This window comes from Capsicum annuum, chromosome 10 (assembly GCF_002878395.1).
Source record: "Capsicum annuum cultivar UCD-10X-F1 chromosome 10, UCD10Xv1.1, whole genome shotgun sequence".
Classification (NCBI taxonomy): Eukaryota; Viridiplantae; Streptophyta; class Magnoliopsida; order Solanales; family Solanaceae; genus Capsicum; species Capsicum annuum.
In genome coordinates, this window is record NC_061120.1 from 125,223,912 (window position 1) to 125,234,717 (window position 10,806).

Consider the following 10,806-nt stretch of genomic DNA (forward strand, 5'->3'; position numbering starts at 1 on the left):
AATACTTGAAATCCATGTGGGGTATTTGACTTCACAAATAAAGTCATCTTCGACAAATTCGTTAACTTCATTTTCAATCAATGGAACCAACTCTAGCCTAAAGCATCTTTGGGCTTCCTAAATAGGACGAGCACCATTCTTGACTGCCAACTGATGGACTACTACTTTATGATCTAAGTTAGGCATCTCCTTATAACTCCAAATAAAGACATTTCTATACTTATTTAGTATGTCTATATAAGTAATTTCTTCATCCATTTCTAGAAAAGTACTCAGGTAAGTTGGTCTTGGGTCTTCATCGGTTCCAAGATTCACTTTCTTCAAGGGATCTATTGTGATCTTTACTCCTTCTTCGAGTTCTAGTGGAGCATCTCCAGCATCATTCTCCTCTTGTGGCTCGTTATCGTTGATATATATGTGGTAACACCATAAAGTATCCTCCATTTCTTTATCAACCTTTATTTGAGATGAGACATCATTCTCATTTTGGGCTGTAACATGATATGAAGAGCCAATACTTTTTTCATCTTTCTCACTCTTCTTAGTATAAACCGTAGTATGAACCTTTGGTTTTAACACCTCTTTGCATGAAACCACAAGTTTTGTCTGCCGCCTTATCTAGAAGGAACCAAATTTTAAAAATCTTTCTGGATTTTGGGTGAAGAGTGCATTTTCATGCTTTGAAAAATCCTCCGACATTTGCTACCTTTCTTCTAATTTATTGGACCTAGCCTCTCGAACACAGAAGTTCTTGTGGCTGAATCTCTAAGTTGATTAAAGACATAATTCTTTTTATTAGAATCAGGAGACTCCTCTTCAATGGTGATGCAGTTGTTAACTGCCCTTCTTATTAAGATGCGAACTGGAGTTAGCAGTATGTACCCAAGACCTTTACGTGCCTATCTGGTTGTAATTTTTGATGAAATTTTACCCAACCTTGATCGATCATTAGGATTGTACCCAGCCTTTACAAATAACTTGCATGCATTGGGATCAAAGCCTTCTTTTGTATGCTTCATAGAAAGTGTCATATCTTGTGGAAGATTTTGAGCCCCCACTCTCCAAGTAGCCTTAAAGATGAGTTTATTGTGTCAATTTTCTTGATAGGTAGGGTTAAACCTCCTAGTACATTATCTTCAGCATCGAACGAATTATATTTCTCTTTTTTTACATTTGGTACATTGCAAAGCACCAAAATTGGCTTTTTTTCGAGGATGTGCTATTTTTTTTATTTGAAGTGGAGGGAGGCTTGGCTTCTTAATGGCCACTTTTCAACAGCCACCATGACATTTTTATCTGCAAGATCAATGTACTTGGTTGTTGTGACATCATCAACCCTTTTCTGATTCACCACATAATTCTTCAAGTAGAATTTTGCATTGGAAAAGTGTGACTCGGCTTTAGTGAATGGCTTATCATCAGCAAATATCTTTTTTTGCTCCACCCTCGATATACTTCAAGTATTAAAAGTAAGAGTATGAGATAATTTTGTTCTTGTGTACCTAAGGTGTCACGACTTGAACCAAGGTCTGGCCGCGATAGGTATCTCAAGTCTACCAGGGATCGGAGACCACTCTTTTTGCCTAGCCAAACAACATATAACACTCCTAGAAATAGATAAAATTTGAACATATAACAAGATAGAAAGGTAATAAACTCAAAGACAACTAAGAATGTCAACATCAATCCCCAATTCACATTAACATCCACATGGCCTCTACTAATCTAAAAACAATCTAAGGCGGGACATACCCCTGACCTGACAATGACAATGACAATGATAATGTTAATGTGAACTATTTAATTCTAGTTTATAAAAGGAAACCGGTGGAATGATCAAGTCTTTCGAAGAATAGAAGTTCACTACTTCACCACAAATGACCAACGAACCAAGACAAACCACCTAGCACTGTGCAGGAAAAGTAGGATTGCCTTCAGACCCTGTATCACCTGAGGATACTGTGTCCAAAAATAGTTAGCGGGTTGAGCACTAGTATGTAACTCAGGGATAAGGATAAATTAATTGCAATTCAAAAATCTAGTTCGACTCAATGTACACGTTCACATACATGTGTGCATATACTTATATAATATACTGGGATAGGGAATAAGGCTAAGCATAAACTTTAAAACTTTAGCCTAGATTGTGTAGTTTAACCATCATATATCAGTACCCACAGGCTATATAGGCCTCAACTCTCATCCCTTGGTTGGGCCCCAATACGTGTAGCCACACAAATCAAAGAATAATCTTATATATATACACAAGAAACTCGAACCTGCCAACTATATACTAAGGTGACTTAAGCACCCAATCATATAATGTATTATGGGGGACTCGAACCTCCCAATCATATAATAGGGTGGACTCAAACCACGCGGTCATAAGGGGACTCAAACCCCAGGCCATTTAGACCCCCCACACTGGCAAAAGCAATTTTTAGTTTTTATCCCTTAGGACCACCATTTTCACGACCCAGCTACACAATGCTCTTTTAAGCCTTATTAAAATATTTATCACACATTCTTATTCATTGAACCATAATACACATTTAGGCATACACTGTTGGTATCGTCATACCAACTACACTTACAAGGTAATATCAACATGCTATTTGAATTCCATTAACTCGAGAGAACAACTCCCTTTGTTCATTAATACAATCCATAATGTTTTTATAACTTCTTCACATCATGCAATTGTTCTGAAAGTAGTTTCATGCAATTTTACTCATACTCAAAACCACTTCCACAAAATTGGGTAGGGATTACACCAATTCAATTGTCAATATTCATGAAATTTGGTGAAATCACAATCTCCTAGTTGATTCACCATGCCCATGCGTCAACTTGATTTCAAAACCACTATTTAAAATATAAACAATTCATTAGTAAACATGAAACATCACATAAATAATAATCATTCAAAATCCTCAACCCATGTTCCAAAACTAACATCAAAAGCACATGGATAACAATTTAAAATACATGATTTCATAAAGTAATTGTTGAGGAAGAGTAACATGCCTGAAATATCAAGAGTTATGGAGAGAATTTGCTCTTGGGATCTCTAATTGATCAACTTTTTGGAAACCCTAAGAATATTGACCTTGGAGAATTAAGAGTTATTGAGAAGTTATTTAAATTTATTTAAGAGTGATAATAACACTCTAAAGGGTTTTTAAGTTGTGGTTCATGATTTGGGGAAAGGGGAAATGTCAAAAGTGCCCTTAATTAAAAACTAAAAGTTTATCACCAGTGACTACGAGTCACTAAACGACCCATAAGGAAACGTTACGGCTCATCACTATGAGTCACAGTCAAGACAGTAGCTGAAGAACCTTCTTTGGTGAACCTACATTTCACAGACCTTACGACTCGTCAGGTGACCCAACGACTCATAGGGTGCAAGTTGTAATCAAGACAGAGACACTTAGGGAACACACTTGTTTGGCTATGTATAGGACCTTACAACTCATTTAGAGTCTTTACGACTCGTTAGAGCCACTCATAATCAGTGCAGTAACTTAGGCTACCTTTATCGGGAACCCTATGATTGGGGTACTATGACCCGCTATGATGCATTACGACTCACAGGGTAAGTCGTAGTCAACACCTGGGGTGTCACACAAGGCCAACAAGCAGTATGTTGTATGAAGTCTTGGTATCAATCACATGCATCAACGTATTTTATCATAAATCATCCGTATGAATCCCTAACTTGATAGATCTTATGGCCCTCTGATCCTCTTTGTTGAACCCTTGGATCATCAAATAGATTTCAACAAGTTCATTGGTAGTGATGCTAAGTTCCTTCATTGTATGAATTAGAAGGATGTTGACTCTGGATCCCCCGTCTATCAAGATTCTATTTATCTTATTTCCTAGAACTTGACCCACCATATGCAAGGGACGATTGTGTAGTATTTCACGAAGCAGATGATCATCATTTGTAAATGTGATTTTTTATCACATATATGTGCCTCTTGTCAAAGTATTTTAGTAGGTTTTTCAAAAGATGGACGAACTTTCACGGGTAGGTTTTCACCCTTTGCACCCTTTTTGCCACTATTAAAATATGAGGCCTCATGGTTGACTTGAGTCGTCTTTGCATGAAACCAACTTGGTAAGAATTCTTCCAAAGTCACAAATTATTGTGGTCTTTGGTGGTGATGTTCCTCTATTTTTGTCTTCTTCGAAAGCTTAACCAACCTCTATTTTTTTATTTCTTTACCATCCTCTTTCTAGTTGACTGTTTGTATGACTTTTTTCGTAGACTAATCTTCTTGCTTCTACTCCTAGTTACCAAAGTCTAACCTTCATTATCACCTTCATCAACTGAAGACTTGTTATGCTCTAATGGTTCCTTTTATGCTCTTGGAATCATATTTAGACCGAATCGAGTAAGCCAAAAGTGATAGAGATTTGATAAAAACTGACCTTTTCATCATTGAAGAAGATCTTCTTCTCATTTGCTAATTTTATGACTTTGTACTTAAAGACAAAATATTTTTTCAGAGGGTGACCCACAAGCCTATGATACTTGCAATAATTTGGGTCATTGTTCCTTCCAACTTCGTCGAGTCACTTCATCTCTATTAACTCAATAAGCTTATACTCAAGAAGTTCATTGAAAATTTCAGCAACATCAGAATCAAGAAAGGGGTATTCCTTTTCTTGCATCTCTTTTAAAGTCAACTTCTGATTTGGATGCGCTCAAGCAGTCATCTTCATGCTTTGTTTATTTCCCACCTTTGTGGTGAACTTCACAAGAGACACGTCAATATTAATTGATTCTTTGTTGTCATTTTAGGGACAAACTTTCTCCATCTTTTGGATTCCTGCTTATCCTTTCCCTTCGAGGGTCATGAATAGGCGATACTCCCTTTTCGGTGGAAGATATGCTAAACTCCATATAGTGATCATGAGGAGCTAACTCTTCAAATAATTTTCGTGTAATGCCTTACAAGATATAAAGAAACTCCCAGTGCATTCCTTAGAAGCATATCTCTATTGTAGAAGTTTCACTGAGCCTATCTTTATAGTTTAGTCTCACATTTCTCTATTGATTGATGAAGTCAATGACTGGCTAATCCTTTCTTTGTCGAGTATTTGTAAGCTCTACCATAACCACTATATGTCTTGTGCTATAGAAGTGAATTAGGAATTCATGCTACAATTACTCTCAGCTATTGATGGAATTAGGCTCAAGGTCTATGTACCAATCAAAGGTATTTTTCTTTAGGGAACGAACAAGTTTTTTGACAAGTTAGTCACCATAGGTTCCAGCATTATTACGTGTCTCAACAAAGTGTGTGACATGTTGCTTTGTATTTTATTTGCCCTCATATTATTGAAATTTAGGGTCTGATAGCCAGCAGATATTTTGAGGATATCAATCCTTGTAGTGTGGGGCTTAGCATATGTCAAGGAAGGTTTGGTGACAACATCCTATTTGTCTTTAAGGGTACCTTCAATGAACTCCTTCAGTTGATCAACCAGGATCATTCCCTCAGAAGAAACTTGTACCTCCTTAACCTTTGGTGTTTGTTTTACAAGATATTCTATATCGTGAACTTCTAGAGCCTTTCCAGACATATGGCTAGATTCTTCGTCTATTAAGCCATCCATCCTATCCACTAACTTATCAATCTAAGCAACTTGATTTTGTATATATTTGGTCAAACCTTTAATTTTCTTTGTCAGATTTGCAAGCTACTCCTTCATGGATGAGACTTTAGTTATCATTTTGTGCATATCACTGGAGATGTTGAAGAGTAACATGGATTATCGCATAAGTTGATCTCCGAAGTGCTCAGCTTATGTGGTATAAGTGGAGATGATGCTTAGTTGAACAACCATCATTCTTTGCACCAGAGTATTTTGAACCAGAGTGCTCAAGTAGGGCAAGAGTCTTCCTAAGTGTTTCTGCCATATTGTTTTCTTCTCTTGAAGAACTTACATTGGACTTCACTCTTTTTGGAATTGAATATTTGAAAATTAGAGTTGGTGCAGACGACACTTGATATATTTGTTGTCCTAGCATGCTGACCTTGCTCCTTGTGACAACTCTAAAGCTTTCAAAAGTAAAAACAAGGAAGTTTTCTACTTCAGCAAAGGATTTGGAATCAACAATCTTGGAAGTAGTTAATTGAGAATTAACCTTCTTGGAAGTCATTTCAATGTTCTTAAACTTTGAAGTTGGAAAAGTTGAGATAAGAGGTAGAGATCGTCCCACTAGACATGTCAGAATTTGTTGGACAATAAAATTCTAGACCAAAAAAATAATAATTAGGACAAGAAAAATATTACAACAATCATTTTATTGATTACAATATGTGAGTGTTACAATCTTTATGAATCCTCTGATTCGTATATTCAACTATAAATTCAAAGACTTCGAGCTAATTTGTGAATTTGATGGATTTGATCTTGATTTGTAATTAAATTCAAGGGCTTTTGTGCTTGTTCTTGAATCTTGTGGTCTTAATCTTGAATTATGAATTTGATGAATTTGATGTCGACTTGTACTTGAATTCAAGTGCCTTTGATATTGTTCTTGAAACTTGTGGGCTTGATCTTGAACTGGATAAACTTGAATGCTTGATTTGATAAACTTGATCTTGACTTGTACTTAAATTCAAGGGCTTTTGAGCTTGTTCTTGAATCTTGTTGTCTTGATCTTGAATCTTGATGAACTGATCTTGAATGCTTGAATTTATAGAGAAATCTGTGGCGTTGGATCTTCGAGCTGTCTCTTGCTTCTTCTTAGAATTGTTCCTGGTGCCTTTTCTAAACTATGAGACCCCTATGTATAGTTGTAAGGGGTAAAGAGTCATGGTGAAGATGAACTTCTTTTGGCCAATCAGATTTAAGTGGTGTGACACACTTTTATGGTTTTTTTATTGTACTAGGTCTGCTGCATTATTTTGATATGTGGCATGATTCTATTGGCTCCTTCACTTGACGGCATGTCACATCATATGACACGTGGTGCTCAATTGGGCCTCTAGAATAAGATAACATCTTGGACTTAGCAAAATGGGCTCATCATTTGTAGCCCAAATCAACGAACTAACCTAATAAAAAATTGGGTTCAAATCTGTATTTATTTGAATTTAAATAATTAATTCAATCATTTTATTCAGTCACATTCATTTGGGCTAATATATTTCAAATTTAATTTGAATAAAATTTATATGACTAGAAGTGTCAAGTTAACATAAGCCAAGTAAAATGAAATGAAGGGAGGATAATAAAACTATCTTTCTATTTATTGTTTCTTAAGGAGTGTGCCAAATCAAATATGATCGAATAAGGAGAGAGTAAGTAATAATCATGATGATAATTACAATAATACTCTTTCGGTTCAAATTTACTTGTCACATTTTGATTTGATACACCTATTAATAAAATAATGATTGGTATAATGACTTTACTATATTACACCTATTAATTTATGTTTAATAATATAATTTAAAAAATAAGTAATTAATAGAAAAGATAAAATAACAAGTAAAAATGAAAATCAAATTTTAAAAAAAAAAAGCTACAAGTGAAAGTATCATCCAACCAATCATGCATGCAAGTTCCTCCACTCTCTTGCCTCGATATTTATGATCACATAAATGTTATTTACTCATTTTCAACACTCTTCTTTTGTATTCCCATTAGTTAGGAAAGGGAAAGATCGATTTGAAGGACCACCAACTTATTTTACTCTTTATAAATAATTGAACTCAACTTAATTTGGTGAAGGGTGTGGGGTTGGGGGAGTTAAAGAAAGGATACAAGAAATTAATGCTTGGATGTCAGATATTTCATTTGTTTTATTTTAATCGAACACATTTTATATTTTATATGATGATTAAAATATTATAAATTAAATAATAAATTTTATTATTTTATTTTTTACTCATATTATTGACATTCACTAGACATAAAAATGGACATTGAAATTGTAATTATTTATATTTGACGTATACAATAAATTATAGAAGTAGAATGAAAAAATAATTAATTATATCTTGATTAGTAAGTGATCAGCTAATATGAGACATTTATTTTTAATAAGATGACCTACTAAAATATTACGGTGGGAGTAGGAACTAACGGAGAAATAACCCTTTAAATTTGATTTTTAAAGTTATACTCCATCTATTTCAAAAATAGTTGATCCTTTGTTGACGTGACACTCTTTCTAAAAAAAATATTTATGAGAGGTTTATTTCAATAAATTGTCCTTATTAATTGTGTAACTAGTAAAATTGTTGTCTTTTGACCAAAAGGTCACAAGTTCACGTCTTGAGAATAACTTCTGACAGAAATACAAGGTGAGATTGCGTACAATACACTATTGTGGTGAGGCCCTTCCTCAAACCCTACGCATAGCCAAGCTGAAGTGTACTGGGCTCGCTCTCACCCTCCCTCTCCCCTTTTTTAGCCTTATTAATTATATTTTGAAAATACAAAATTGAGTACATATACTTTATGTAGTCATTTAATGACAGATGTAGTATTGAAAAAAATACTAAAATTCTTTAGATTTCATAAATGAGACACCTAAATTAAAAAAAAAAAATTTTAAAAATTGGACCAACTAAAATGAAATGGAAAACGTATACACTCATCGGATAGATAATTTATTTATTTCTATCAAGTTACTAATCACTTTCTCTGATTTATTTTACTTGTTACTTCCCCCGTCTCAAAATAGTTGGCATGTTTGTTAAAAAAATTATCTCAAAATAATTGACATGTTTCAGAGATCAACTTTTTTCCAACTCTATCCTACACAGGGGCGGATGTAGCACTACGGATGCGGGTTCCCGAGAACCCTCAAGCATTGTCGTATACCTTGTAATTATATTAGAAATATATTAAATATATAAGAATTACAAGTGAGGAACCCGTAAATAAAGTTTTTAGTTGGCTTATTGGTTCAAAAGTAGGGGTGTGCAAAAATCGAACCGACCGATAAATCGAATCGATAAAAATGTTATTTGTTTATTGTTATTGGGTTAACGGTTTGTTAATGGTTATATAAAAAAAAATATTATTGGGTTATTGGTTCGGTTCAATTTTTTCTTATTGGGTTATTGGGTAAACCAATAATCCAATAAGAATACACACACACATATATGACTTATTATATATTTCTCTTAATTTCTCTTTAATTTCTACCAATTAACAAATCTATTATTTTAATTATACAAACTCTTAATTTATCCTAACAACATTTAGTTCAAACTTGAAGATTCTTGTAAATTAATACACATTATGTTGGATTTTTGGTTGCAACTAAGATTCGATTTTTTTCATGTTAGTTACTACTATTTCTATTTTATGAGTATTTTCTTATTGGTTAAACCGAAAATCGAACCGTTAAGGATTAAAAATCGATAAACCCGAAAATCGAGAAAAATATCTTATTGATTTGGTTTTTGGTTTAGCATATTTAAAAATCAAAAATTGATAAACTGAACCGATAATATATAAACCGAACCGAACCAAGTGATGCATACCCTTATTCAAAAGAGGCTTGAAGAAATGTCTAACATGCTATACCCCAGTTCGAATCCCCTTGGAATGACCATTTTTCTTAATTTTATTGGAAACCCACAAACTTAAAATTCTAGATCCGCCTCTCAATTTCTACATTAATTATTCTAAAATTAAAAGGTACGTAAGTAAATGAAGATTAAAAAATTAATAAGGAATATATTAGTTAAATTACATTCCTAATTATTTTTTCTCAAGAATTGTGTAAATTAAATATGTTAACTACTCCCTCCGCTTCAAAATAGTTGATCCTTTTTGACTTGGCACTTCCCTTAAGAAAGCATTTTACTAGGGGTTTATTTTACCAAATTAGCCTTATTAATTATGTTTTGAAAATATAAATTTGAGTAAATATACTTTGTTTAGTCATTTAATGTAGGGTAGTGTTGGAAGAACATAGTAAAAGACTATTGATTTCATCAAAAGGTACAACTAAATTAAAACAAATATTTTTAGAAAGAGTGCCAACTAAAACGAAATGGAGGGAATATTTTGAGAGAGATAAGTATATTTTTCTTTGCACGCTTAGAAATTTTAACTAAAATGACGATTATTATCCTTATTTACTCACTGCTCTATCTTCACCACATTAGTCTCTTTCTCCCCATTTATATATTGAGCAAGAATAAAAAAGAAAAGAAAAAATTAATTATATCTTGATTTTCTGAAAAGATAGTAATTATTTTAGACTAGTTATTTTAGTAAACAGACTAGTTATTTTAGTAAACACAACAACTAAATAGACATGAGAGAGTAATATCTACCAAAAGATCTATATGTAATTACTTGATAAAGAATCTGATTTTGGAAATATTTTTTGCACCACCACTTTATTGAACTTAAATACATCAAAACATTTTATGTTATTGAAACCAAAGATTGAGAGAAAAAGTTGGTGTTTGAAATGTAACCACTTTTTAGTAGCAAGTAATAATTTCATGAAAGTCGATCATATTTTATACCGAAAAGGGCAGAAAATACCCCGAACTATCTGAAATGGATCAAAAATACCTCTCATTAGTTTTTTTGGCTCAAAAATACCCCTCCGTTAAATATTTTGCTCAAAAATATCTCTCCCCTTAACAGAATTCCACCAAGCATGCTACCTAGGTTTAAAAAAGCCAAGTGGTCATGCCACATCACCATCCCCGTATAAAATTTTATTTACATGTGGTGCTTATGATAATCTTACTTTTCGTGCTTCTGATACTGTTCATTATAACACTTCAGATCTCTCTTCTTGGC